Source organism: Elephas maximus, chromosome 1 (assembly GCF_024166365.1).
Source record: "Elephas maximus indicus isolate mEleMax1 chromosome 1, mEleMax1 primary haplotype, whole genome shotgun sequence".
In the NCBI taxonomy this organism is placed as follows: Eukaryota; Metazoa; Chordata; class Mammalia; order Proboscidea; family Elephantidae; genus Elephas; species Elephas maximus.
The window spans coordinates 109,674,297-109,698,770 of record NC_064819.1 but is presented as its reverse complement, the minus strand read 5'-3'; the positions used below and the strand labels follow the sequence as shown (position 1 = coordinate 109,698,770).

The 24,474-nt window shown below is 37.3% G+C and overlaps 1 protein-coding gene across 5 annotated transcripts in view; it reads left to right on the top strand.

The window, feature by feature from the left end:
* The window catches only part of SUPT3H (SPT3 homolog, SAGA and STAGA complex component), a 538,271-nt gene that overhangs the window by 257,985 nt on the left and 255,812 nt on the right, over positions 1-24,474 (top strand). The gene's annotated exons all lie outside the window — the stretch shown is intronic.

Here is a 24,474-nt window from a genome sequence, read left to right as displayed (position 1 = left end):
TCGACACCCTGGCTACATATTTAGAGCTCTAAGCTGCCTATGTTGCCATTGTTAATTCATTTCAATCCTGGGGCTTGGAAAACTTTTCCAAAAACTGCATGCCATTTTTAACTGTAATTGAAATTGAACTTAACTAATGTGAAACAAGAACGCAGTGTTGACTAAAAAAGCATTTCTTTTTCTCTAGCGAATCTAATACCTTTAAAGTTCTCCTAAATGGTAACATTGAGTCCCAGCATTCTGTATTTTAGTGATAACTACTATGTTTAATTTTGTTCCTTTCCCAAAGGCTGTCAGAATGTTGTATGAAAAAGTTTCCCATTATGCTACTCAGAAATACATGGAAAGATTTAATAAGTAGATAGCGATACGGAGTTTGAAAGAGATGAAACAGAGAAATGGATTAATAGGTGAGAGAGAGAGAGTTGGGTAGATAGATAGAGGAGAGAGTTCAAGCCCCCAAAATGACAGCTGTGCTAAAATGAATATAAATTTATTAAATGTCTGTCCCTCAAGAGTACTAGGCTTAAATGAAGGATTTACTGTGTATCTTAGTTATCCAGTGCTGCTGTAAGAGAAATACCACGAGTGGGTGGCTTGAACAGACAAATTTGTTTCCTCACAGTTGAGAAGACTAGAAGTCCAAATTCAGGGTGCCAGCTCCAGGGGAAGACTTTCTCTGTCAGCTCTGGAGAAAGGCCTTTGTCTCTTCTGAGCTTCTGCTCCTGGGCTGTCTTCATGTGGTTTGGCCTCTCTATAATCCCCCATCTCTTGCTTGCTTGTTTAATCTCTTTTCTATCTCAAAAGAGATTGACTGAAGATACCTCCTACACTAAGAAAGATAACCCATTCCCAAATGGGATTATAACCACAGGCGTAGAGGTTAGGATTTACAGCACATATTTTTGAGATTCATAATTCAATCCATAACACCGTGAAAGCACTTTGAAAATGAGGCACTATTTCGATGTTAACTTTTCCTTTTATTATTTTTGCTAATAATAATTACTGTCCTTTTTAAACCTGTGTTTTAAAGTCTTTACTCTGAAAAGTCTGTAGAAAAGACTTTTTATCTGAAATATTTGTAAAGTTAATAGAGGGTACTTTTAATAGTATTATTCGTATTTGTATTTTAGAAATAATCTCTAGGCACCAGAATTTTGGGAGAGTCAATCATCCTATCCAAGTGTGTGAGCTCCTTTTTTTGTGACTTGACCTTTTAAGCATTTTGATATCTCATACTTTGAAATTTATGTGGGAGACTGCTTATGGGGAAAAGAAATTTTAGTATCCTTTATTAATCATCTACCATTATTATTTTGAAAAATAATTATTTTTAACTAAAATCGTACAGCATAACACTTCTAAACACATACCTGTGTATACCACCATTCTTCAACATACGTATTCTTAAAACTAAAATTGTTTGCTATGCTTCATGTGCTCAATTACAAAAGCATCGTAACTTCTAATAGTCAGCTTAATCTGATTTTAAACTCCTGATGGTTTTGGAACAGGGATTTTGTTTGAAAGAGAGATTGACTTGTTAACTGAATTATGCAGTTATAAGTAACTGTGGCCACACCTGCTTTTGATTTCTTTGTTACACACCTGATTGGAAACAACAGGTTTTTTAATATTTTTCCATTTCTTACACTGACACCTAGTGTTCACTCTTCCTGATATCTTAAATATTGAATTCTAGTTATTAATAGCTACAGAAATAAATTTATATTAAACACTGCTTTTTGTCAGTACACCCATTCACAGAGCCATAACTCCTATTTTCAACACCAGGAATACACGATTTTTCTACTTAATTACATGACACCATTATGAATCAATTGCTAAGGCTGTTTCAAATGCAGCAAAGCTCAAAAGAGCATAGAGTTTTAGAGGTAGAAGGGACTTGAGGGAGTTTTTAAAACTAAATTCCTTAAAATCCCAGTGCTTGCTCATGTAGATTAACTACATTTAGTCACAAGTGGATGCTGTGGTTTCTGTAAGCCTGGTCCTTGAGTGATGGAGGTAAGGAAATCATAGTCACGTGAACATTAAAGATTTGATACTAATGATTGGCCAGGAATGAAACAAGGTTGAGTTGTTTATTACTTTTGAAATGGGTGACCTTTTGATATTACACATTTACAAATTTCTGTGTAGTTCCTACAGATGGTTTAAGTGCCCCAAATTTGATAGTAATAAGGTTTAAAGGTCAGAATAATATCAGAGTATCTGCAATTAGTGAAAATGTATATATAATTGGATAAAATTTATTTGTATAGTAAGCAGTTGTTACACCAGAAATACAGGTGGCTGTGCACAAAACGGGGAGCCCTCATGGTGCAGTGATTAAGCGCTTAGCTGCCAATCAAAAGGTCAGCGCTTCGAACCCACCAGCCGCTCCTCAGGAGAAAGATGTGGTAGTCTGTTTCCGTAAAGATTATAGTCTTGGAAACCCTATGGAGGAGCTCAGCTCTGTCCTATGGGGTCACTGTGAGTCGAAACTGACTCTATGGCAATGGATTTTGGGTTATACACATAACAAAACTTGTTTATTTTTATATCCTTCATTAAAATCGGGAATAATAATGTTGTTGTTGTTAGGTGCTGTCCAGTCAGTTCCAACTCATAGTGACCATATGCACAACAGAACGAAACACTACCCGCTCCTGCGACATCCCCATAATTGTTGCTATGCTTGAGCCCATTGTTGCAGCCACTGTGTTAATCTATCTTGTCAAGGGTCTTCCTCTTTTTCGCTGACCCTCTACTTTACCAAGCATGATGTCTTTCTCCAGGGACTGATCCCTCCTGACAATAAGTACAAAGTGTGTGAGACACAGTCTCACCATCCTTACTTCCAAGGAATATTCTGATTGTACTTCTTCCAAGACAGTTTTGTTCATTCTTTTGGCAGTCCGTGGTATGTTCAGTATTGTTCACCAACACCACAATTCAAAGGCGTTGATTCTTCTTCTGTTTTCCTTATTCATTGTCCAGCTTTTATGTGCACATGAGGCTATTGGGGACACCTTGGCATGGGTCAGGCACACCTTAGTCCTCAAGGTAACATCTTTGCTTTCTAATACTTTAAAGAGATCTCTTGCAGCAAATTTGCCCAATGGAATGTGTCTTTTGATTTCTTGACTGCTGCTTCCATGGGTGTTGATTGTGGATTCAAGTAGAATGAAATCCTTGACAACCTCAGTCTTTTCACCGTTTATCATGATGTTGCTTATTGGACCAATTGTGAGAATTTTTGTTTTCTTTTGTTGAGGTGTAATCCATATTGAAGGCAGTGGTCTTCGATCTTCATCAGTTAAGTGCTTCAAGTTCTCTTCACTTTTAGCAAGCAAAGTTGTGTCATCTGCATAATGCAGGTTGTTAATGAGTCTTCCTCCAATCCTGATGCCCCGCTTTTCTTCCTATAGTGCAGCTTCTCAGATTATTTGCTCAGCATACAGATTGAGTAGGTATGGTGAAAGATACAGCCCTGATGCACACCTTTCCTGGATTCAAACCATGCGATATCCCCTTGTTCTGTTTGAAAGACTGCCTCTTGATCCATGTACAGATTCCTCATAAGTACAATTCAGTGTTCCAGAACTCCCATTCTTCACAATGTTATCTATAATTTGTTATGACTCACATAGTTGAATGCCTTAGCATAGTCAGTAAAACACAGGTAAACATCTTTGTGCTATTCTCTGCTCTCAGCCAGGATTCATTGGACATCAGCAATGATAACCCTGGTTCCATGTCTTCTTCTATATTCAGCTTGAATTTCTGGCAGTTCCCTGTCGATGTACTGCTGCAGCCACTTTTGAATGATCTTCAGCAAAATTTTGCTTGTGCGTGATATTAATGATATTGTTCAATAATTTCCACATTTGGTTGGATCACCTTTCTTTGGATAGGCATAAATATGGATCTCTTAGAGTCAGTTGGCCAGGTAGCCGTCTTCCAAATTTCTTGGCATAGACGAGTGAGCACTTCCAGTGTTGCATCCATTTGTTGAAACATCTTAATTGGTATTCTGTCAATTCCCAGAGCCTTGATTTTTATCAGTGGCTTCAGTGCAGCTTGGGGTTCTTCCTTCAGTATCATCAGTTCCTAATCATATGTTACCTCCTAAATGGCTGAACGTCGACCAATTCTTTTTGATATAGTGACTCTGTGTATTCTTTCCCTCTTCTTTTGATGCTTCCTGCATTGTTTAATATTTTCTCCGTAGAATCCTTCACTATTGCAACTCAAGACTTGAAGTTTTTCTTCAGCTTGAGAAATGCTGAGCGTGTTCTTCCTTTTTGGTTTTCTATCTCTAGGTCTTTGCACATGTCATCATAATACTTTACTTTGTCTTCTCGAGCCGCCCTTTGAAATCTTCTGTTCAGCTCTTTTACTTCATCATTTTTTTCCTTTTGCTTTAGCTACTTGATGTTCAAGAGCAAGTCTCAGAGTCCCTTCTGACATCCATTTAGGACTTTTCTTTCTCTCCTGTCTTTTTAATGACCTCTTGCTTTCTTCGTGTGTGATGTCCTTGATGTCATTACACAACTTGTCTGGCCTTTGGTCATTAGTGTTAAATGCGTCAAATCTATTCTTGAGATGGTCTCTAAATTCAGATAAGGTATACTCAAGGTCATACTTTGACTCTTATGGACTTGTTCTAATTTTCTTCAGTTTCAACTTGAACTTGCATAATGAGTATTTGACGGTCAGATCTGCAGTCAGCCCCTGGCCTTGTTCTGACTGATGATATTGAACTTTTCCATCATCTCTTTCCACATATGTAGTCAATTTGATTCCTGTATATTCGATCTGGTGCGGCCTATGTGTATAGTCGCCGTTTATGTTGGTGAAAAAAAGGTATTTGCAATGAAGAAGTCGTTGCAAAACTCTATCGTATGATCTCCAGCATCATTTCTATCACCAAGGCCATATTTTCCAGCTGCCGATCCTTCTTCTTTGTTTCCAACTTTTTCATTCCAATCACCAGTAATTATCAGTGCAAACTGATTGCATGTTCAATCAATTTCAGAGCGCAGAAGTTGGTAAAAACCTACAGTTTCTTCATCTTCAGCCTTAGTGGTTGGTGCGTAAATTTGAATAATAGTTGTATTAACTGGTTTTCCTTGTAGGTGTATGGATATTATGTTATCACTGACAGCATTGCACTTGAGGATAGATCTTGAAATGTTCTTTTTGATGAAGAAGCAACACCATTCCTCTTCAAGTTATCATTCCCTGCATACTAGACTATATGATTATCCAGTTCAAAATGACCAATACCAGTCCATTTTGGCTCACTAATGCCTAGGATAATGGTCTTTATGAGTTCCATTTCATTTTTGACGACTTCCAATTTTCCTAGATTTCGTACTTCATACATTCCATGTTCCGATTATTAGTGGATGTTTGCAGCTGTTCTCATTTGAGTCATGCTACATCGGCAAATGAAGGTCCGGAAAAGTTGACTCCATCCACGTCATTAAGGTTGACTCTACTTTGAGGAGGCAGCTCTTCCCCAGTTGTATTTTGAGTGCTTTCCAACCTGAGGGGCTCATCTTCCGGGACTATATCAGACAGTGTTCTGCTGCTATTACTAAGGTTTTCACTGGTTAATTCTTTTCAGATGTAGATCCCGGGCCCTTCTTCCTAGTCTGTCTTAGTCTGGAACCTCAGCTGAAACCTGTCCGCCATGGGTGACCCTGCTGGTGTTCGAGTATTGGTGGCATAGTTTTCAGCATCACAGCAACACACAAGCCCCCACAGTATGACAGACTGACAGATGCATGGGGGCGGTGATAGTGTTAGTAAGATAAAAAATACAACTTAGTTTGTACATTAAAATTTACGTTTAAATATTTACAAAGTCAGTGATAAAAACTAAATTTCAAGTCTCTTATTTCTAATATAATTGCTGCAAACTTCAAAGTGTTTGAATATCCAAACATATCTTTCCAGGGAGTGTATGTTTTTTTCACACCTAAAAATAAAACATTTTAAACATAGGACACAGTAAAATTGAAACAGTTTATTTTCAATAGTAGTTATGATGTATTTAGTTAATCTCATAGCTCTGAAAAGGGAAATCTACCTCGAACAATTATTTTATAATTCACAGAATGCTTTTCCCCAGACAAGCAAAAAGATTTATCATCCTTTCATCTATCACCCAACAAATATTTATTCATCGTGTACTATTTGTAGACATTATTTTTAATTCAGGCGATAAAGTGACAAATAAGGTCTTCATTCGTATTGTCTTGGTTACCAGAAAAAATAAGAATACAGAAATGTGGAAAATATGTAAGAGGAAGAGATAAACAGAAATGATTCTTTTTCCAAAAACTGATTTATTTTGGGGTTGAATTTCAATATACTTCTTAATTATTTCTTCAGAAGTATCAAGTTCACTAAGAATCAACTGAATTCTTAGAAAGGAGGCACCAAGTCTCTTTAATTATATCCCTAGCATATGTGACATCAGAGGTCTGAAAGAAACATCTTGAGTATAAAATAGTGTATAATAAAGTAGGTAATTTTTGGAATACATAGTTTTTTCTTGGCTTAAATAGGTTGAAACTTGTCAGAAATATTACATACATTTATTTATGTTGAACAAAAAATTGGAGCAGTAGTAAATAGTGAAGGAACAATTATATACATAAATACCTTGTTTCTATGTGTGAGTAGATGCTTCAGAATATTTAATCAATTATTTAAGCCTTCCTGTTGAAAGAACAGTAAAATTTCAAATCACTTTTTCCCCCGGCACTTAATGAAAATGCATGATGTTGCACTTTTTTTAATTTACAAGTTCATTGGCTTCCATTTTATTCAAATTGCCGATTTCATTTGTTGTCATTGTTATTAGTTGCAGTCAAGTAGCCCCCCCCCCCCGCCCGCCACTGCCGCCACTCATAGTGGCCGTATGTACAATGGGACTCAGGTTTTCATTGACTGATTTTTCTGAAGTGGATTGCCTGGCTCTTCTTCCTAGTCAATCTTATTTTGGAAGCTCTGCTGAAACCTGTTCAGCATCATAGTAACGTACAAGCCTCCACTGACAGATGGGTAATGACTGCAATTGAGGTGCATTGGCTGGGAGTCAGACCCAGGTCTCCTGCATGGAAGGCGAGCATTCTACTGCTGAACCACCACTGCTCCCCACCCCCCATTTCATATAGCCAAATAAAATAAAAGACAGACATCATACTCTCATAACTGGGGAAGAGCTCACCTGTTTTTTTCCTCTTTCTGTTTCAGGTGTAAAAATTGGCTGAAGCTGCTAGGGCAGGCAGTTATTTTAGAATAGTTTCTGGTTAAATGTTTTACCAGGCCCAAGAGTGAAATGTTCTGCAACTACAGCAATTTTATGTTGCTACTTTTAAGGTTAAACCCTGGCAAAAATGGTATAGTTATGTGGGTTCAGATAAAAATCATGTCTCCTTAATTATACTGTATATACAAGAGGTAGAGTTAGATTGGATGCAAATTCTAGCCACACATGAGCTCCCTCATTCATTCATTCATTCATCAAAGATTCGTTGATAAATATGCCAAGCATTGTTTTAGGTGTTTGGCACATAATGTGTAAGGTGGAGTCCCTGTTGTCATGCCGTTTATATTTTGGTATGTTAGGTAATAAGTGAATGAACAATATAATATTAGGTGGTATTAACCGCTTGAAGAATATAAGATAAGGAATGGGAGCAAGAGTGTTAGATTACCTCAAAAGAGATTCAGACAAAGATTTAAATAATGTAAAGGAGAATACCAGGCATAGGTCTACGGGACGGACATCCCAGACTGAGGCAACAGGGAGTATGAAGGCCCTCAGACTGTAACAGAAATACTGGTGCAGCTGGAGTGGAGTGAGTGCAGGGTCAAACGGTAGGAAACACAGTTTGAAAGGTACACGGGCCAGATTATGCAGGCTTGTGCTTCTCTTGTTGCTTTCACTCTGTTTGGCTTTGTATAGGAGAGAAGGTTTTACAAGTGTTGGTTTACACTGAGACGTAAGTCATGTTAAGGAGCTGAATTTTATTCTACCTCTGATAGGAAGCCACTAAAATTTTTAAAGACGGAACTGATTTGTGCTCTGAGTTTTTTTTTTATAAGGTTTTTCAAAGATCACTTTGGCTACTTTATGGCAATTAGGCTGCAGTAAACATTTGTGTACAAATGTTTGTTTGTGAACATGTTTTCAGTTGTTTTGGGTGTAACCCTAAAAGTGGAATTTCGGGGTCATGTGGTAATTCTACATTTAACTTTTTGAGGAATTGCGAACTGTTTTTTTTTACAGTGGCTGAACCATTTTACGTTCCTACCAACAATGTAAAATGATTATAATTTCTCCATGTCTTGGTCAGCACTTGTTATTTTCCATTTTTTAAAATAATAGCCATACCTCCCTGAGACTATGGCCCCCGGAAACCCCGCTAACTCAGAACTAAAGCCACTCTCACAGTCCACCTTTCAGCCAAAGATTAGACAGGCCTATAAAACAAACGATAACACACGTGAGGAACATGCTTCTTAGTTCAATCAAGTATACAAGACCAAATAGGCAATACCTGCCCATAAGCAAAGATGAGAAGGCAAGAAGGGACAGGAAAACTGGACCAGTGGACACGGGGAATCCAGGGTGGAAAAGAAAAGATGAGAGTGCTGACACATTGTGTGGATTGCAACCAATGTCACAAAACAATTTGTATATAAATTTTTAAATGAGAAGCTATAAACTTTCACCTAAAGCACAATAAAATTTAAAAAAATAATAATAGCCATCCTCATGGGTGTGAAGTGGTATCTCTTTAAGGTTTTGTTTTGCATTTCCCTAATGGCTGATAAAGGAGCCCTGGTGGTGCAGTGGTTGAAGCGTTCAGCCGCTTACCTAAAGGTCAGCAATTCGCGTCCACCAGCCACTTGGCAGGAGAAAGATGTGGCAGTCTGCTTCCGTAAGGATTTACAGCCTTGGAAAAATCCTATTGGGCAGTTCTACTCTGTCTTTAAAGGGTCACTATTTTTTTTTTATGAGTCAGAATCAACTCGATGGCAGTGGGTTTTAGGTTTTTTAATGACTAATGATGCTGAGCTTCTTTTATGTGCTTATTGGCAATTTGTACATCTTCTTTGGGGAAATGTCTTATTCAAGTCCTTCAGCCATTTTTAATTTTGTTGTTTGTGTTTTAGTTATTGAGTTGTAGGAGTTCTTTATATATTCTGGATATTAAACCGTTATCCAGTAAGTAGCTCCCAAATATTCTCTTCCATTCTGTAGGTTGTGATGTTATATGTTTAGTCTGTTGATAAAATCCTTTAATGCACAAAAATTTTCAGTTTTGTTGAAGTCCAATTTATCTATTTTGTCTTTTGTTGTTTGTGCTTGTATTATATTAAGAATTCATTGCCAAATCCAAGGTCATGGAGTTTTTCACTTATGTTTTCTTCTAAGAGTTTAATAATTTTAGCTCTTATATTTAGGTTGTTGATCTGTGTTTAGTTCATTTTTGTATATGGTGTGAGGTAGGGTTCAAGCATCATTCATTTACTTGTATATACAGTTGTTTCAGTATAACTTGTTGAAGGCACTCATCCTTTCACATAGAATGGTATTGGCACACTTGTTAACAATCAGTTGGCCATAGATGTGTGTAATAATTTCTGAACTCTCTGTTCCATTCCATTCGTCTATATATATGTCTGTCTTTAAGCCACTATCACATTGTTTTGATTGTTACAGATTTTGTAGTAAATTTTGAGCTCTCTCACTTTGTTCTTCTTTTTAAGATTGTTTTGACTATTCAGGGCCCCTTGCAATTCCACATGAAGTTGGCGATTGGCTTTTGCATTTCTGCATAAAAGGCCATTGGAATTTTGATAGGGATTGTATTGAATGTGTAGGTTACTTGGGTAGTATTATCATCTTAACAATACTAAATCTTCCAGTCCATGAATATGGCATATCTTTCCATTTGTTTACGACTTCTTTCATTTTTATCAATGTTGTATAGAATTTAGGGTATAAGTCTGTCATTTTGCTAAATTTAGTCATAAGGATTTTATTCCTTTGGGTGCTATTGTAAATGGAAGTGTTTTCTTAATTTCCCTTTCTGATGAGAAATTGTGTCTGATGTTAGGGAAAAAGCATCTAGCTTCTTACGATTAAGTTTGATGTTAGCTGTAGGTGTTTTGTAGATTTTCTTTTTCAAGTTGGGGAAGTTTCTCTCTACTCTTAGTTTTTATCATGAATGAGTGTTGGATTTTATCATATTCTTTTGCTGTGTCAATTGATTTTGAAAGATGTGATGGGTTGCATTAATTGATTTTCAAATGCTGAACCAGCCTTGCATAAACCCCACTTGGTTATAGTGTATAATTCTCTCTATGCATTGTTAGATCCAATTTGCTAATATTTTGTTGAGGATTTTTATGTCTATATTTATGAGTGATATTAATCTGTAACTTTTTCTTTCCTGTAATATCTTTGTTTTGTTTTGGTATTAAGATAATTCTGGCCTCATGAAATAAATTAGGAAATGTTCCCTCTGCTTCCATTTTCTAGATCAGATTGTAGAAAATTGGTATCATTTTCTGTTTAAATATTTAATAGAATTAGTATAAGCTCATCTGTTATTTTCCTATAAAATGATTCAGCTATTATTTGATTTTATAGTTTTGACAGTCTCAAAAAACAAAATAAAACTTAATTTTAAGTCATTCATTTACCTGAACTATATTAAGGTCTGCCGAATGTCTTAGATATTATGTTGGACACTTAAGGATACAATGATAACTAAAACCTTCAAGGAGCTCATATTTCATTATACAATCCAATTAGTGTTATGATATTTTAGTAGTGTATAATATAAGAAATAATACAAATTTATTTAAGTTGTAAAAGTGGGCCTTATAATTAGATACCATTGCATTAGATTATATGTATTGGGAAAATTATTTTTTCTAGAACTTTTTCAAGATTTAGTTTAAAAGGAAAATGTGATAGTGATAACAGTAGCAAAACAGGTTGTTTTGTTTCAACTTATTTGTGAAAGCTATTTGAATCTCTAAAATCTATAGGAAAATCCAGTACCTCTACAACAAAAAGGCAAATAATCCAATTAAAAAATGGGCAAAGGATATGTGCAGACACTTGACCAAAGAAGATATTCAGACAGCTAACAGACGCATGAGGAAATGCTAACGATTGCCAGCCATTAGAGAAATGAAAATCAAAACTGCAGTGAGATACCATCTGTCTTAGTCATCTAGTGCTGCTATAACAGAAATACCACAAGTGGATGGTTTTAACAAAGTAAAATTTATTCTCTCACAGTTCGGGAGGCTAGAAGTCTACATTCAGAGTGCCAGCTCTAAAGGAAGGCTTTCTCCCTGTTGGTTCTAGGGGAAGATTGCTGTCATCAGTGTTCCCCTGGTCTAGGAGCTTCTCAGCGTAAGAACCCTGGGTCCAAAGGACTCACTGCTCCTGGGGCTGCATTCTTGGTGGTATGAGGTCTTCATTTTTCTCTGCTCGCTTTTCTATTTTATATCTCAGAAGAGATTGACTCAAGATACAATCTAATCTTGTAGATTGAGTCCTGCCTCATTAACATAACTGCCTCCAATGCAGCTTCATTAATGTCTTAGAGGTAGGATTTACAACACTTTGGAAAATCACATCAGAGGACAAAATGGTGGATAGTCACACAATACTGGAATCATGGCCTAGCCAAGTTGACAACATTTTTGGGGGATGCAATTCAACCCATAATACCATTTTACCCTGACATTACTGGCACTAATCAAAAAAATAACAAAGGTTGGAGAGGTTGCAGGGAAATTGGAACTCTATGCACTGCTGGTAGGAATGCAAAATGGTACAGCCATTTTGGAAAATGATATGGCACTTCCTTAAAAAGCTAGAAAGAGAAATACCATACGATATAGCAATCCCACTTCTAGGAACATATCCGAGAGAAATAAGAGCTGTTACATGAATAGACATGTGGACACACACATTCATTGTAACATTATTTACAATAGCAAAAAGATGGAAGTAACCTAAGTGCCCATCAACAGATGAATGGATAAAGAAACTATGGTACATACATACAATGGAATGCTATGCAGTGTTAAAGAACAGTGATGAATCTGTGGAACATCTTACAACATGGATGAATCTGGAGGGCATTACGCTGAATGAAATAAGTCAATCACAGAAGGACCAAATACTATGTGAGACCACTATTATAAAAACTCATAAAAAGGTTTACACACAGAAAGAAACAATCTTTGATGGTTACGAGGGAGGGGAGGGGTGGGGAGAGAAAAGTACTAACTAGATAGTAGATGTCATGGATTGAATTGTGTCCCCCCAAAATATGTGTCAACTTGGTTAGGCCATGATTCCCAGTATTTTGTGGTTGTCCTCCATTTTGTGATTGTAATTTTATGTTAAAGAGGATTAGGGTGGGATTGTAACACCCTTACTAAGGTCACACCCCTGATCCAATATAAAGGAAGTTTCCCTGGAGTGTGGCCTGCATCACCTCTTATCTTACAAGAGATAAAAGGAAAGGGAAGCAAGCAGAGAATGAGGACCTCATAACACCAAGAAAGAAGCACTGGGAGCAGAGTGTATCCTTTGAACCTGGGTTTCCTGCATGGAGGAGCTCCTAGTCCAGGGAAAGATTGAGGAGAAGGATCTTCCTCCAGAGCCAGCAGAGAGAGAAAGCCTTCCTCTGGAGCAGATACCCTGAATTTGGACTTCTAGCCTACTAGACTGTGAGAAGAAGATTTCTCTTTGTTAAAGCCATCCACTTGTGGTATTTCTGTTACAGCAGCACTAGATGACTAAGACAACAGATAAGTGATAACTTTGGTGAAGGGTGAGACAGTACACAATACTGGGGGGTCAGTACAACTTGACCACGGCAAAGTCATAGAAGCTTCACAGACACATCCAAACTCCTTAAGGGACCAAGTTACTGGGCTGAGGGCTGGGGACCATGGTCTCAGAGTATGTCGGGCTCAATTGGCATAACATAGTTTATAAAGAAAATATCCTACAACTGGGGCAGGTGGCGTCTGGGGTCTGAAAAGGCTGCAAGTGGCCATCTCAGATACATCTACTATTCCCATCCTGGCTGGAGCAAATGAGAATGAAGAAAACCGAAGACACAAGGGAAAGATTAGCCCAAGGGACTAATGGACCACAGCTACCACAACCTACACCAGACTGAGTCCAGAGCAACTAGATAATGCCTGCTTACCACCACCGACTGCTGTGACAGGGATCACAATAGAGGATCCCAGACAGAGTGGGAGAAGAATAAAGAACAAAATTCAAATTCACACACACAAAAAAAGATCAGACTTGCTGGTCTGACAGAGAGTGAGAAACCCCAAGAGTACAGCCCCCAGACACCTTTTTAACTCAGTACTGAAGTCACTCCTGAGGTTCACACTTCAGCCAAAGATTACACAGGTCTATAGGGCAAACAATAACACATGTGAGAAATATGCTTAGTTGTCCCATCATGTATGTGAGACTAAATGGGCACATCAGCCCAAAAGCAAAGACAAGAAAGCAGGAAGGAACAGGAAAATGATGAATAGAAACAGGGAACCCGGGGTGGAGAAGGGGGGGAGATTGTTAACACATCGTGCGGTTGGCAACCAATTCACAAAACAATTTGTGTGTTAATTGTTCCATGGGAAACTAATTTGCTCTGTAAATTTTCCCTTAAAGTACACACACACAAGAAAGGTATTTGATATATAGATTCTTTATGTAAGTGTAGTTTTTACTGAATAAGGTGCTGTAGAATATTGTATTAAGGATTTTGTTTAAATTAATTTAACTTTGAATTTGATTAAATAAACCTTGAAGAGCATGTGACTTAAGTTGCAGTGCCCAATATGGTGTGTAGGAGAGCTTGAGATGTGGGCCATTTTAAGAATCTAATTCTGCTGTTCAACAGATGAATCACTATAATTAAAAATTTACAAATGCACATGTAAAATAAAAATTATACCTTTTTTATAATCCTATGCATATTGAAAATCTTGACTCAGCGGCAGTTAGAAATGTTACCATCTGCTTTACACCCAGACCCTATCTCTCATTTATCAAAGTAACAACTATCGAAATAGAATTCATAGTCATTTGTATAATTGATAATCCTTTGTAGGGAAGGAACATGTTATATCTAGTATGAGAATGAATGAAAGAGAAACATCCATGTCTTTCAAAAATCACATTTGATCATATGCAGAACATTTGATGGTATTTGTTTTCTTTTTTTTAATAAAGCCATATCTAACTCCTTCAGAGTTAACAAAGAAGAATGGATTTCAGAGATCCAGTGTTATAGTTCTTGAGGTCTCTGTTGACCCTCTTCAATTAGAGACTTTCTGCTACCAAGCTTAAAGGACCTAGTCTTGCTATTGCAAAGCAAGGGGGCTCTGCCCCTTAGAAACACGTTGTAAGTAACTCCCTGAACGTTATATTTAACAAGACGGTAGATCCCTCCTGCCTGTAGTATTCTGTGACTCTGGTTATTTTTCTCTTTAGCTCAGATAAGTGAAGCACATCCATTTCTGGCCCTAGAGATAATGATAGCTTTTTTTTCCTTAATGACCTCTAGTTGCATTTAAAATTTTTATCAAAGTAGATTTACCTTTTATACAATCTTGGTTGAAATGTAAAAGGAAAAAAAAAATCCAAAATTGGCAGAACCTAATATCTTTTAATATCTACTTCGCCATCTCTGCCATGTGTAAAATAAACTATTCAATACATGCTTTTCTCTTTCTTTAATATCAATGTAGTTTTATTTCTAAAAATATTTTTAACAAGTAGCTGCTCAGTTTATTTTATATCCATTTAATACCCATTCTTGTTCTTCAGAAATAGGACTAATTCAAAATGACAGGCAGGTCAGAACTCATTTGTACTCACTTTTGGAGTGCAGTTGTAGACATCTATGTCAATATGAATATGTCTGATATTTTCTGCTTTTCTGAAAACCAAATTATGAAAGCATAGCAGTAAGTACTGACCCCAGAAAATCTTAAAAGCTATTTAGTTCTGCACCTCTGGTCTGTGACTTCATCCAGCCATCGTCAATAATTTGATCTTTTTTTGGGTAAAGACCAGATTTGCCTTCAAATACACTTATCCCTAGAGGAGTGGTAGTAATAGCAAGTTAAAATTTCAAATTTATTACCTGCTGAAGGTAAACAGAAGAATGAGAATAAGATAATGCATAAAATGACAAGTTGACTAAAACCAAACCTGTTGTGAAGTTGTTTCCGACTCAAAGCAACCATATAGGGCAGAATAGAACTGCCCCATGGGGTTAAAATGACAGGTTAGGTGCTAGCAAATTAAAATGCCAGTAGGAAGTGTAGATAGAGATTATCCACAGCTTTGAAAATAGGTTGGCCTCCAGATGATCAAACTAGCACAATCAGGGTAAAATTCTACTTTATTTGGCTTGAAGTCCAAGCTTCCCAAAATCCAAATCAGTCTTTTCACCTGAAATTTCTTGTTTTTGCTGGGTATTTAGAACTAATTTAACAGACAGTAATGCTGTAAGAAGGAAAAGGCCTATGTGGGAGCTTGATGATAATTAAACAGGAAACAAATTTAGACTCAGGAAATAAAAGATAGCAATGAGTGGGAATAAGAAGGGCTTCACAACAAAACTGAAGACAGAGCTGCTGTAGATTTCATCAAAAGTTATGTAGTTAGATTTGCCAGGCTTTCCCATTCTTGCTTCTGTATTTCATGTTTTATTTAGAAAGGCTGTACTTGATCGAATAATATTAAAAATGCTCTCCTTTCTTTTCCTGTAGTATTTTTAGCACTTTATATACTTAATTTAACATCTTTAAACCACGTGTGTCTCCCCTTATTTTTTTATTTATTTATTGGATGGTGTGAGATAGGGTCATTTGTCCCAAATCCATTATTGGCTAGTTCATCATATCTCCCATTCCCCACCTTGTGAATTTGCCAGTTTTTTCACTTGAAAAATTCCTATTAATTTCTAGACATTCCCTCAGTAACTGTACATTTGTCATATGTGCAGCATTGTAACAGTGTTATTTGATGTCTATAGGGCAAGTCCTCCCTCTGGCTCTGTCATTCTTCTGTTGGTGACAGAACAGACAGAACAGCAATTGAGAGGGAGGACAGAGATGAGACATTATTTTGGAGGTGACTCTGATATCATTGACCTCTGCTTATGGTTCCCTTCTCTATTCCCCTCTTGATCTTCCTATTCCCAGTACAAGGGCTGTTGGAGGAACACACTGGACTTTTCATTTTTGTGAAGAACTCAAGTACAAAATTATGTTGACACACTGGCATCACTTAAGCCTTTTTGTGTGCTTTTGTTTCTTTCAGATAAGTTTTATTTACTATTTCAAGTGTGTATTGAAATCCCAAAAGATGCTGTGTTTTATTGCCTATCCAAAGGCATTCAACTGTGTGAATCATAACAAGTTACAGGTAGTCCTGAGAAGAATGGGAATTGCAGAACACTTAATTGTGCTCAAGAGGAACCTGTACATAGACCAAGAGGCAGCCATTGAAACAGAACAAGGAGATACTGTGTGCTTTAAAGTGAGGAAAGATGTGTGTCAGGGTTGAATTCTATCACCGTACTTATTCAATCTGTATGTTGAGGAAATAATCCGAGAAGCTGGACTATGTCGAGAAGAACATAGCATCAGGATGGAAGAAGACTCATTAACAACCTGCAATATGCAGATGACACAACCTTTCTTGCTGAAAGTGAAAAGGACTTGAGGCACTTACTGATGAAGATCAAAGACTACAGCCTTCAGTATGGATTACACCTCAACGTTAAAAAAAAAAAGAACCCCACTGCCGTTGAGTAGATTCCAACTCATAGTGACCCCATAGGATTTCCAAGGCTTTAAATAAGTATCTGTGGAAGCATACTGCCACGTCTTTCTCTGACGGAGCTGCTGGTATTTCGAACACCTGACCTTTCAGTTAGCAGTTGATCACTTCAATCACTGTGCCACCAGGGCTTGTTACACCTTAGCATAAAGAAAACAAAAGTCCTCCCCACTCGACCAATAAGCAGCATCATGATAAATGGAATAAATATTGAAGTTCTCAAGGATTTAATTTTACTTGGATCCGTAATCAATACCCATGGAAGCAGCAATCAGGAAATCAAATGACATACTGCACTGGGCAAATATGCTGCAAAGGACCTCTTTAAACTGTTGAAAAGGAAGTTTGTCACTTTGAGACCGAAGGTGTGCCTGACCAAAGCTGTTGTATTTTCAGTTACCTCATATGCTTGCAAAAGCTGGACAATGAATAAGGATGATCCTAGAAGAGTTGATGCCTTTGAATTATGGTATTGGTAAAGAATATTGAATATACCATGGACTGCCATACCAGAAGAATGAACAGATCTGTCTTGGAAGAAGTACAGCCAGCATGCTCATTGGAAGTGAGGATGGCGAGACTTCTTCTCACATACTTTGGATATGTTTTCAGGAGGGACCAGTCCCTGGAGAAGGTCAGTGAAAAAGAGGAAGACCCTCAATGAGATGGATTGACACAATGCCTACAACAGTGGGTTCAAGCATGCAACAATTGTGAGGATGGCACGGGGTCAGTATGAGTCAGAACCTACTCGAAGGCACCTAACAACAATTGAGGTCCTCTCATAGACATTATTTTATTCCATAAGGATATTAAATACAGTATATCTGAAAAGCTTTTGCAGGTTGAGGTGTTCAGTCTATGTGAGTGATTCTGTGGCAGAACATCAAGGAATGTAATTAATTTTTCTACTTTCTTTTAATTCTTTCAACATGTGTAAATTCATAATACAATTATTTTCTGTGCATGTGTCTAACCCCCTCCTCCACACTATAAAAGTTTCTTAGCACTTAGTTCAGTAGTGCTGGTCGCTCAAGTGCTGATTAAATGATGAGTGAATGAATGAATCAATAAGTCAATCCATCAGTGAATCAGGATTTAAATTAGATCGTTGTTGATCCTTTTTTGGTAATAATTACTCATGAATCCTGTATTCTGGTCCTACTTAATTAAACATTGTAAATTAACTAATTTCATTGTCCTTAACATAGCCTAAAATCTATTTAAACATTATTTTCTAAGGTTAAAGTTTTATTTTCTTGATTACATGGGTTATGTTTAAATAACACTGATACTGTTTTACTTATTACAATACATATTTAAGAATATGTGAATAGTATTTGCTTAATTCACTTTTTTTTGAGTTTGCAAAAAGATTTTCTTGGTAGTTTTTTTTTTTTTTTAACGTTCTTAGAGTGTTTAATAAGTAAAACATGCATGTGTGCTTCAGTAATATATTTTAGTTTGTCATTTTCTGAATACCAGCTGACAGGTATAATGCTCCTTAGCATAAGACATTTTTTAAAGCATTTCTTTTACCAAAACAGTGTTTTGCTGTAAAACTTCAGCACCTTCCTTAGGAGCTCCATTCTTCCTCAGGTGCTTGTACCACTGGAGAAATGACAAGTGTTGATGGTGGCCTAGTTCCACTTGCCAGTCTAGCTTTGGTATTTCCTTCTCCTTGTTCCATATGCATCTTTATTAATTTTTTTCCTTCAGTCCTTTTGGCTCTTAATGTACTTCGAGCAGTGACCAGGGTGCCCACTGGTATTTGAAATTCTGTGCTGTTTGAGGGGCATATTTTTTTTTTATTAACTTTTATTAAGCTTCAAGTGAACGTTTACAAATCCAATCAGTCTGTCACATATAAGTTTACATACATCTTTCTCCATACTCCCACTTCCTCTTCCCCTATTGAGTCAGCCCTTTCAGTCTCTCCTTTCGTGACAATTTTGCCAGCTTCCCTCTCTCTCTATCCTCCCATCCCCCCTCCAGACAAGAGTTGCCAACACACTCTCAAGTGCCCACCTGATATAATTAGCTCACTCTTCATCAGCGTCTCTCTCCCACCCGCTGATCAGTCCCTTTCATGTCTGATGAGTTGTCTTCAGGGATGGTTCCTGTCCTGTGTCAACTGAAGATCTGGGGAGCATGGCCGCCGGGATTCCTCTAGTCTCAGTCAGACCATTAAGTTTGGTCTTTTTATGAGAATTTGGGGTCTGTATCCCACTGATCTCCTGCTCCCTCAGGGGTCCTCTGCTGTGGTCCCTGTCAGGGCAGTCATCGATTGTGGCCGGGCACCAACTAGTTCTTCTGGTCTCAGAATGATGTAGGTCTCTGGTTCATGTGGCCCTTTCTGTCTCTTGGGCTCTTAGTTGTCGTGTGACCTTGGTGTTCTTCATTTTCCTTTGCTCCAGGTGGGTTGAGACCAATTGATGCATCTTAGATGGCCGCTTGTTAGCATTTAAGACCCCAGACGCTTGAGGGGCATATTTTTCCTATCATTTCTTTTCATTCTTCCCTTTTCGTCAAGGCAGATTTCTGCATCAGTGGCAGAACCAGATTTTTTTACCATATTTACTATGGAGGGCCATTATTTATTCTCATTTCACTCTACATCTATAAAGAAGCTGAAATAAGCGTGGAAAAATCATTTGGTTGGGAGCCGTAGCCGCTACTGTGTTAACTCATCTATTCACGTTGGACACCCCTGAAGCCTTTCTTCAACAATCCTGCAATTGTTGTGAGTTTATTGTGATTTCTTAATATATAAAAGGTTAAACATCAACCTGTGTGTTTAGTTGCTAAAATCCATGCCTCTTGCATTTCATCAGGGAAACAAAGTTTACCCATGTTGTAGCTTGTGAGTGAAAGAGGGCAAGTTTCCCAATGATCGGCCCTCTGGCTAGTTGGTATGTGGTATTTGTCTGCATAAACCCGGACAAGTGCATGGGCGAAGATTTATCAGCCCTCCCAAACAGGGAACATCATGGAAAAACAGTCATCATATTGAACACCTAAAATAAAAACATTTCAAAATTTATTCAGTTTATATTAGCTTATCACGTTTTGAACTTAAATGTTCAGTAATTTCTTTTTCTTTTTCCCTGAGACTGTTCCACAATGATTTCTCCATCTTCTAAACTCCCCTGACACAATGAAAACAGGTTTTCTTTTCCAATTATAGAATTCAACGTGCTCATTGTAATCTACAGAAAACTAAGGAAGAAATTAAAAATGACCCGAATTACAACTGAGATCCATTCTGAGATAATCATTATCAACGTTTTGATGACCACCCTTTCGCACATTTCTTTATCTGCGTGTACACACATAAAAATTCATAAGTTATTAAAAATTTATAGTTTTCAACCACAAAAAGACAAACAACCCAATCAAAAAGTGGGCAAAGGATATGAACACACATTTCACTAAAGAAGATATTCAGGCAGCCAACAGATACATGAGAAAATGCTCACGATCATTAGCCATTAGAGAAATGCAAATTAAAACTACGATGAGATTCCATCTCACACCAGCAAGGCTGGCATTAATCCAAAAAACACAAAATAATAAATGTTGGAGAGGCTGCAGAGAGATTCGAACTCTTATACACTGCTGGTGGGAATGTAAAATGGTACAACCACTTTGGAAATCTATCTGGCGTTATCTTAAACAGTTAGAAATAGAACTACCATACAACCCAGAAATCCCACTCCTGGGAATATACCCTAGAGATACAAGAGCCTTCACACAAACAGATATATTCACACCCATGTTTATTGCAGCTCTGTTTACAATAGCAAAAAGTTGGAAGCAACCAAGGTGTCCGTCAACGGATGAATGGGTAAATAAATTGTGGTATATTCACACAATGGAATACTACGCATCAATAAAGAACAGTGACGAATCTGTGAAACATTTCATAACATGGAGGAACCTGGAAGGCATTATGCTGAGCGAAATGAGTCAGAGGCAAAAGGACAAATATTGTATAAGACCACTATTATAAGATCTTGAGTAATAGTAAACCTGAGAAGAGCACATACTTTTGTGGTTACGAGGGGGGGAGGGAGGGAGGGTGGGAGAGGGTTTTTTATTGATTAATCAGTAGACAAGAATTGCTTTAGGTGAAGGGAAGGACAATACTCAATACATGGAAGGTCAGCTCAATTGGACTGGACCAAAAGCAAAGAAGTTTCTGGGATAAAATGAACGCTTCAAAGGTCAGCGGAGCAAGGGCGGGGGTCTGGGGAACATGGTTTGAGGGGACTTCTAAGTCAATTGGCAAAATAATTCTATTATGAAATCATTCTGCATCCCACTTTGAAATGTGGCGTCTGGGGTCTTAAATGCTAACAAGCGGCCATCTAAGATGCATCAATTGGTCTCAACCCACCTGGAGCAAAGGAAAATGAAGAACACCAAGGCCACACGACAACTAAGAACCCAAGAGACAGAAAGGGCCACATGAACCAGAGACCTACATCATCCTGAGACCAGAAGAACTAGTTGGTGCCCGGCCACAATCGATGACTGCCCTGACAGGGGGTACAACAGAGAACTCCTGAGGGAGCAGGAGATCAGTGGGATGCAGACCCCAAATTCTCATAAAAAGACCATACTTAATGGTCTGACTGAGACTAGAGGAATCCCGGCGGCCATGGTCCCCAGACCTTCTGTCGGCACAGGACAGGAACCATCCCTGAAGACAACTCATCAGACATGAAAGGGACTGGTCAGCGGGTGGGAGAGAGATGCTGATGAAGAGTGAGCTAATTGTATCAGGTGGACACTTGAGAGTGTGTTGGCAACTCTTGTCTGGAGGGGGGATGGGAGGATAGAGAGAGAGAGAAGCCGGCAAAATTGTCACGAAAGGAGAGACTGAAAGGGCTGACTCAAGAAGGGGAAAGCAAGTGGGAGTAGGGAGTGAGATGTATGTAAACTTATATGTGACAGACTGATTGGATTTGTAAACGTTCACTTGAAGCTTAATAAAAGTTAATAAAAAAAAAAAATTATGATAGAACACAAAAAAAATAAAATAAAATAAAAAAACAAAAAAATAAGTTTATAGTTTTACTGACTCATTAGGGGGAGAATAAGTGGGAGTATGGAGTAAGGTGTATATAAGCTTATATGTGACAGACCGACTTGATTTGTAAACGTTCACTTAAAGCTCAATAAAGATTATTTAAAAAAATTTATAATTTTAAATAAATAGGATTATATCATATGTACGGTTTTGGCCAATTTTTTTTGTTGTTGTTTTATCTTATTCTCTCCCCTTCTCCACCTCTTCCTGTCAAGTTGCTGTTAGCTGCCATTGAGTTGGCCCCAATTCATGGTAATCCCATACAAACCAAATGAAACACTGCCCATTCCTGCACCATACCCATGATTGGTTGTGGATCAGACTGTTGTGATCCGTAGGGTTTTCATTAGCTGATTCTTGGAATAAGATTGCCAGGCCTCTCTTCCTAGTCCTAATAAGTAACTACTGTTAATTACCTGGTATGTAGCTTTTCATATCCTTCCCCATAAATATGTAGTAAAATTTACAACTACATAGTGATCTTTTTGTTATTGTTTTACAGAATCGGGATCATATCACTTAAATTACATGTATTTCTCTATTTCTTACTTTTCATATTTAATATTATGTTAATCCTTCATTCTTTTTAATTGCTTTGTAATATTCCAGGGTAGGTACCACAATTTATTCAACTATTCTGTTATTGATGGACATTCACTTCTATTTCAGTTCTTTGTTTCTTCAAACAGATAATGCTGCAGTAGTTATCCTTGTAACACATATCCTCTTCTGCCAGATTCCTTTGAGCAGAATTGCTGATCAAAGTGTATATGTTAATAAAAATATTACTAGATAGCTCTTCAGAAATATTCTGACAGTTTTTATTTGCTAGTGAGGCACAAGAGTTTTTCAACTATCTTCAGCCACTTGAATTTGTTGTTCTGTGAATAGCCTATTTATGTCCCTCATCCATTTTTATATTAGGTTATTTGTATTTTTGTTTTCCATTTGTCATATTATGGTTTATTTGGAAATAAATGGCTTTACCATCTCTTTATTTAGGATAATGTTTGCTGTAATTTTTTTTTTAATCAGTTTTTATTGTATTTGAGTAGTTTGCTTTTATTTTGATTGTGCTTAGAGATTTTATTAGGAAGGACTCATTTTATCAAATTCTATTTTATTATCTATGGATATGACCCTTTGTTCCCTTTAATGTTTTTTGTGTTTCAGATTGATAGCTTTTTGATATGGAAGTATTTTGCATTCCTGGAACTAACCTTATTTGATCCTGGTATATAATTCTTTTGATGTAGTGCTGGCTTCTATTTGTTAATATTTTATTTAATATTTTTGTAATTGTCCCTAGTTACTATCTTTATCTGTTGCTAATTTTTAAGATTATCCTGGTTGCATAAGATAAGCTAGGTAACATTTCATTGTTTCCTTGAGTCTGGAATAGTTTCATTAAAATTGGAATTATCAGTTCTTTAAAGATTAGATTGAAATAATCTGTCAAAGCTTTTGGTACTAGGGCCTTTTAAAATGGTTGATCTTTATTAAAGTTTCCAGGCTCTTCTAAGATAATTGGCCTAGTCCTGATTTTTACTTCCTCTGTGGTTAAATTTTACAATTTATGTTTTGCTAGGAAATTTTTCTTTTTCCTTAGGTTTCCAACTTTAGTGCAGTAGCAGTGATTACTAGTTGATTATCTACTCTCTTTTTCTTCCCTAGCAACAGAACTCATGTTTTTTTTGGTGCAATCTTGCCCTAAAACAAAAGACTGCATTTTCCAGCCTCCCTTGCAGTCATTTATTACTGTGTGAAAAGTCCTTTGAGATTTCTGTTAAGACAGTTTAGAAGGATCTGTCTTTTCTTCTTCTTTTGGTGTGGAACTCAGATGTGATGGTTGGAGCTCCAGCAGCCACTCTATTAAGAGATGACTTGAGGGTGAAAGCCATGTACTAGGTCATTGTTGACTCTGTAGAGCTGTTATAGCAACACAGCACTACTTTGGAATTTATTTGTTGCATGAAAGAAGCTTTCATTTTGTTTAAAATGCTGTTATTTTGGGCTGTTCTGTGATGTGCAGTTGTACCTAATTCTGACTGATACAAAAACCAAACCCATTGCTATTGAGTCAATTCTGACTTATAGTGAACCTATTGGACAGAGTAGAACTGCTCCATAGGGTTTCCAAGGAGTTCCAAGTGGTGGATTTGATCTTAACCACTAAGATCTTAACCAGCTAAGATCTTAACCACTCTGCCACTAGGGCTCCTATTCTGACTGATATAATAACCATAAAATTGCATTTAGTACAAGAGTATCCCTTGTTATCCAGATCTGTTCAGTTTCTTAGTTCAGATAATGAAAGGTTAGACAAGGAGTTTTGATAGCTGAGGATACCATTCTATCAAAATCTGCTTGTTTCTGAGTTCTCTCAAGTGAGGGATTTATCAGAAAATTTATGCTGATTGATTTGTTTTTT